This window comes from Amblyomma maculatum, chromosome 2 (genome assembly GCF_055883805.1).
Source record: "Amblyomma maculatum isolate TAMU_Amacu chromosome 2, ASM5588380v1, whole genome shotgun sequence".
NCBI lineage: Eukaryota > Metazoa > Arthropoda > Arachnida > Ixodida > Ixodidae > Amblyomma > Amblyomma maculatum.
In genome coordinates, this window is record NC_139345.1 from 76,594,947 (window position 1) to 76,601,472 (window position 6,526).

Here is a 6,526-nt window from a genome sequence, read left to right on the forward strand (position 1 = left end):
TCATTCCGTACGTGCCTTTCGGTGTTTTGAAAGTGTGAGGTGAATGTGTCACTGGGCCGATGAGCGAAAAAAGACAAGAGATAAATGAACAAGACAAAAACTTCCGGAGAGATACTGCCAGCGGTCTTCACTTGAAAAAGGAGAGTGAACTGCAAATACAAAGCCACTCCTCGATGGAGGCGAAAAGCAAGGCGCCCGTGTGCTGTGCGATGTCAGTGTACGGTAAAGAACCCCAGGTGGTCGAAATTCTCGGAGTCCTAGCTCCACTACGGCGTTTCTCACAGCCTCAGTCACTTTGGGACGGTAAACCCCGCAAACCAAACCAAATCAAAAAGAGGCGATTCAGCGGTGCAGCCGCTGACGGGTGCCGTCTAACACGCTCCCGCGCAAGGGTTTCTGAAGGGTATCGGGTTGATGCTGGTGTTTTCACAGTACACGCACTTACATAGACTCGGTCCAACGTTAAAATGGCGTGGAGTCTCTGGCATAAGACTCTGGTTTTCAAGTATACTCCCCACAACAGAATAATTCGTTCTTTGAGAAGATCACACTTGCCAGTCAGTGTCTCAGCTGCACCAATGCGTACCTTTTCGCGTCTTTACATAATAATTCAATTCGCCCCCCCCCCCGCTCTCCCCCCCCCCCCCCCCCCCCCCTCCTGCCCCTTCTTCCCTCTCACTGCCCAGCTGCACATCCCTGTGCTCTGATCCCGGTGCATATCATGTTGAAGAGACGACTGAGAAGCACACCTACTAGATGGGGGCTTCACTACTGACGGAGGCTGGGATTGTTGACAGCTACGGGTATGTGCTAACCTCGCGATTCCGCTGGTAATTGCTCAAACGCTGCTACATGTAAACACTAGGGATGTGCAAATGCGTTGCCACTACGTCTAGCGAATCGAATATACTCCTATTCAATCGACGAAGGAATCAAAAAGTTTGTGTGTTCAAAAGTATTCGAAGCACTCAAATATTCGCCAGTACTTTCCGAGTAATTCAGAGTACTTTTTGAATAATTGACACAAGGTTTGAATAACACCTGGAAAATTTTTAACCGGCCACTTTTCCGAAAACTTGGCGGACACCAACGTTATGGGTCATCCTGGCACGTTCACAAGGCGGGCGATTAACGTTTCAGCACCACGATGCGACCGAATAATTTGACGGCGTTCATAATGCTCCTAAACGCACTCCAAGATTGTGCGATGCGACAGGGCTCAGACAAGGTAAGTAAATTCTGACTTGGTGCCTGACTTCGAAGAAAATGACTCGTAGTATAATTCTCATTCATCACATACATGCCCTGATCACATGCATGCCTGTACTGTATTCTGTACCGCTAACAATAGCCAAAGATAATTTTACTATGCCTACAAAAATCCCCAGAAATAGTTTGTTGATGACTGCGTTAGCGAAGCATGTATGGTTCCGGCGTTGTGCGCGGAGTTTTACCTGTTATTTCTACACGCTATGTTTTTACGTTGCTGTAGCTGTGGCGAAAAATAACTGATGCTAGTCAGCGTAACTGTCTGTATTTTTCTACCACGTCACAACTTTATAGCCTTGTTAGATATAGCTACATCCACATAAAAAAATCAGCCCTTATTAGTCCTCTTTTAGAATGACGAAGGCGCTGCTTTACAACGTAGAAAATACTACTCCTTTATATATTTCACGTTCGCTGCTATAATTTGCTGCTTAGAAAGACCACGCACTATGTAGAAGCCGTCCGAGTTTATGCGTTCGTCCTCCATTTATAACTTGCTACGCAGAGTCCCATGCTCATGACATAAAGACCGGGGGGTCATTAAAAGCACTGGTGAAGGGGAAAGTAATTTATTCTATCCAGCGGACCAATAATGAAGTGTTATGAAATACTAATTTTGGAAGATCGTTAAGAGTTTAAATTTAGAACTCCGACGGAAAACATTTTACCATGATGTGCGGTTCGCGTCATAAATAGCCCTTCCGCAACACGCTGCTGCGCGAGGCTTTGAAAAGAGGTGCACGAAAAGGTTATACGCGTTCTTAAATTGTCCAAGAAAAATAAATTACTAAGCCGTGGGTCGAAATTGCGTATAGATATCGAACGTCAGCAGGAAAATACGTGTTGTTATTCTTTTTTTTTTAACTGAAAAAAAAGAGATAAATGACGCATGGTTATTTCATGCTGTGTGTTTATTCTTCAAGTACAGGCTACCCGTATACGAACATTCTACTTGGCACAATCATTAAACCTATATAAGCCAAACGGAGGCCAGTTTGGCAAAGGCCTTTGATTAGGTTTTCTTCCCAGGAAGTCTTGAAGACTTGCATAATCAACTTTTTTTTCCCGTACCCGTCGAACTTGTGACATTATAAAATAGACTTAATAAGTGCCTGATATACAGTGCGTGGTCTATTATTCACACGGAGGAGCCAATTAAAGGTACAGGTTTGAAGGGTTGGAATATAGCACGACAGGAAAAGCGTTGCTTACGTGGCAGCCATTGAGGGCAGATAGCACATCATAATCATCATCATCATCATCATCATCATCATCAGCAGCAGCAGCAGCAGCAGCAAGCAGCAAGCAGCAAGCAGCAAGCAGCAAGCAGCAAGCAGCAGCAGCAGCAGCAAGCAGCAAGCAGCAAGCAGCAAGCAGCAAGCAGCAAGCAGCAAGCAGCAGCAGCAGCAGCAGCAGCAGCAGCAGCAGCAGCAGCAGCAGCAGCAGCAGCAGCAGCAGCAGCAGCAGCAGCAGCAGCAGCAGCAGCAGCAGCAGCAGCAGCAGCAGCAGCAGCAGCAGCAGCAGCAGCAGCAGCAGCAGCAGCAGCAGCAGCAGCAGCAGCAGCAGCAGCAGCAGCAGCAGCAGCAGCAGCAGCAGCAGCAGCAGCAGCAGCAGCAGCAGCAGCAGCAGCAGCAGCAGCAGCAGCAGCAGCAGCAAGCAGCAGCAGCAGCAAGCAGCAGCAGCAGCAGCAGCAGCAGCAGCAGCAGCAGCAGCAGCAGCAGCAGCAGCAGCAGCAGCAGCAGCAGCAGCAGCAGCAGCAGCAGCAGCAGCAGCAGCAGCAGCAGCAGCAGCAGCAGCAGCAGCAGCAGCAGCAGCAGCAGCAGCAGCAGCAGCAGCAGCAGCAGCAGCAGCAGCAGCAGCAGCAGCAGCAGCAGCAGCAGCAGCAGCAGCAGCAGCAGCAGCAGCAGCAGCAGCAGCAGCAGCAGCAGCAGCAGCAGCAGCAGCAGCAGCAGCAGCAGCAGCAGCAGCAAGCAGCAGCAGCAGCAGCAGCAGCAGCAGCAGCAGCAGCAGCAGTAAGCAGCAGCAGCAGCAGCAGCAGTAAGCAGCAGCAGCAGCAGCAGCAGCAGCAGCAGCAGCAGCAGCAGCAGCAGCAGCAGCAGCAGCAGCAGCAGCAGCAGCAGCAGCAGCAGCAGCAGCAGCAGCAGCAGCAGCAGCAGCAGCAGCAGCAGCAGCAGCAGCAGCAGCAGCAGCAGCAGCAGCAGCAGCAGCAGCAGCAGCAGCAGCAGCAGCAGCAGCAGCAGCAGCAGCAGCAGCAGCAGCAGCAGCAGCAGCAGCAGCAGCAGCAGCAGCAGCAGCAGCAGCAGCAGCAGCATCAGTGCAGCAGCAGCAGCAGCAGCAGCAAGCAGCAGCAAGCAGCAGCAGCAGCAGCAGCAGCAGCAGCAGCAGCAGCAGCAGCAGCAGCAGCAGCAGCAGCAGCAGCAGCAGCAGCAGCAGCAGCAGCAGCAGCAGCAGCAGCAGCAGCAGCAGCAGCAGTAGCAGCAAGCCAGCAGAAGCAAGCAGCAAGCAGCAAGCAGTAGCAAGCCAGCAGCAGCAAGCAGCAGCAAGCCAGCAGCAGCAGCAGCAGCAGCAGCAGCAGCAGCAGCAGCAGCAGCAGCAGCAGCAGCAGCAGCAGCAGCAGCAGCAGCAGCAGCAGCAGCAGCAGCAGCAGCAGCAGCAGCAGCAGCAGCAGCAGCAGCAGCAGCAGCAGCAGCAGCAGCAGCAGCAGCAGCAGCAGCAGCAGCAGCAGCAGCAGCAGCAGCAGCAGCAGCAGCAGCAGCAGCAGCAGCAGCAGCAGCAGCAGCAGCAGCAGCAGCAGCAGCAGCAGCAAGCAGCAAGCAGCAGCAGCAGCAGCAAGCAGCAGCAGCAGCAAGCAGCAAGCAGCAAGCAGCAATCAGCAGCAGCAGCAGCAGCAGCAGCAGCAGCAGCAGCAGCAGCAGCAGCAGCAGCAGCAGCAGCAGCAGCAGCAGCAGCAGCAGCAGCAGCAGCAGCAGCAGCAGCAGCAGCAGCAGCAGCAGCAGCAGCAGCAGCAGCAGCAGCAGCAGCAGCAGCAGCAGCAGCAGCAGCAGCAGCAGCAGCAGCAGCAGCAGCAGCAGCAGCAGCAGCAGCAGCAGCAGCAGCAGCAGCAGCAGCAGCAGCAGCAGCAGCAGCAGCAGCAGCAGCAGCAGCAGCAGCAGCAGCAGCAGCAGCAGCAGCAGCAGCAGCAGCAGCAGCAGCAGCAGCAGCAGCAGCAGCAGCAGCAGCGGCAGCAGCAGCAGCAGCGACAGCGGCAGCAGCAGCAGCAGCAGCAAGCAGCAGCAGCAGCAGCAGCAGCAGCAGCAGCAGCAGCAGCAGCAGCAGCAGCAGCAGCAAGCAGCAGCAGCAGCAGCAGCAGCAGCAGCAGCAGCAGCAGCAGCAGCAGCAGCAGCAGCAGCAGCAGCAGCAGCAGCAGCAGCAGCAGCAGCAGCAGCAGCAGCAGCAGCAGCAGCAGCAGCAGCAGCAGGAGCAGCAGCAGCAGCAGCAGCAGCAGCAGCAGCAGCAGCAGCAGCAGCAGCAGCAGCAAGCCAGCAGAAGCAAGCAGCAAGCAGCAAGCAGTAGCAAGCCAGCAGCAGCAAGCAGCAAGCAGCAAGCAGCAAGCAGCAGCAGCAGCAGCAGCAGCAGCAGCAGCAGCAGCAGCAGCAGCAGCAGCAGCAGCAGCAGCAGCAGCAGCAGCAGCAGCAGCAGCAGCAGCAGCAGCAGCAGCAGCAGCAGCAGCAGCAGCAGCAGCAGCAGCAGCAGCAGCAGCAGCAGCAGCAGCCAGCAGAAGCAAGCAGCAAGCAGCAAGCAGTAGCAAGCCAGCAGCAGCAAGCAGCAAGCAGCAAGCAGCAGCAGCAGCAGCAGCAGCAGCAGCAGCAGCAGCAGCAGCAGCAGCAGCAGCAGCAGCAGCAGCAGCAGCAGCAGCAGCAGCAGCAGCAGCAGCAGCAGCAGCAGCAGCAGCAGCAGCAGCAGCAAGCAGCAAGCAGCAAGCAGCAAGCAGCAGCAGCAGCAGCAGCAGCAGCAGCAGCAGCAGCAGCAGCAGCAGCAGCAGCAGCAGCAGCAGCAGCAGCAGCAGCAGCAGCAGCAGCAGCAGCAGCAGCAGCAGCAGCAGCAGCAGCAGCAGCAGCAGCAGCAGCAGCAGCAGCAGCAGCAGCAGCAGCAGCAGCAGCAGCAGCAGCAGCAGCAGCAGCAGCAGCAGCAGCAGCAGCAGCAGCAGCAGCAGCAGCAGCAGCAGCAGCAGCAGCAGCAGCAGCAGCAGCAGCAGCAGCAGCAGCAGCAGCAGCAGCAGCAGCAGCAGCAGCAGCAGCAAGCAGCAGCAGCAGCAGCAAGCAGCAGCAAGCAGCAATCAGCAATCAATCAGCAGCAGCAGCAGCAGCAGCAGCAGCAGCAGCAGCAGCAGCAGCAGCAGCAGCAGCAGCAGCAGCAGCAGCAGCAGCAGCAGCAGCAGCAGCAGCAGCAGCAGCAGCAGCAGCAGCAGCAGCAGCAGCAGCAGCAGCAGCAGCAGCAGCAGCAGCAGCAGCAGCAGCAGCAGCAGCAGCAGCAGCAGCAGCAGCAGCAGCAGCAGCAGCAGCAGCAGCAGCAGCAGCAGCAGCAGCAGCAGCAGCAGCAGCAGCAAGCAGCAGCAGCAGCAGCAAGCAGCAGCAGCAGCAAGCAGCAATCAGCAATCAATCAGCAGCAGCAGCAGCAGCAGCAGCAGCAGCAGCAGCAGCAGCAGCAGCAGCAGCAGCAGCAGCAGCAGCAGCAGCAGCAGCAGCAGCAGCAGCAGCAGCAGCAGCAGCAGCAGCAGCAGCAGCAGCAGCAGCAGCAGCAGCAGCAGCAGCAGCAGCAGCAGCAGCAGCAGCAGCAAGCAGCAGCAGCAAGCAGCAAGCAGCAAGCAGCAAGCAGCAGCAGCAAGCAGCAGCAGCAAGCAGCAAGCAGCAAGCAGCAAGCAGCAGCAGCAGCAGCAGCAGCAGCAGCAGCAGCAGCAGCAGCAGCAGCAGCAGCAGCAGCAGCAGCAGCAGCAGCAGCAGCAGCAGCAGCAGCAGCAGCAGCAGCAGCAGCAGCAGCAGCAGCAGCAGCAGCAGCAGCAATAGAGGGCAGTGCAGGAGCAGGAACATTGTCAATCGCATCCTCCTGGAGCGTCAGTTGGCCCTAGCAGAGGAGGAGCGTGACGGGAGGAGTGCTGGAGATGCTCATCAGCCCTCCCACTCTCAAGATGGAGGTGATGCCAGGGGAAAAGTGCGACGACGTGAAGCCGGTTGATACTCCAAGCGTTCCTAGCGAAGAGCAGGTCCAGGCGAACATTGCA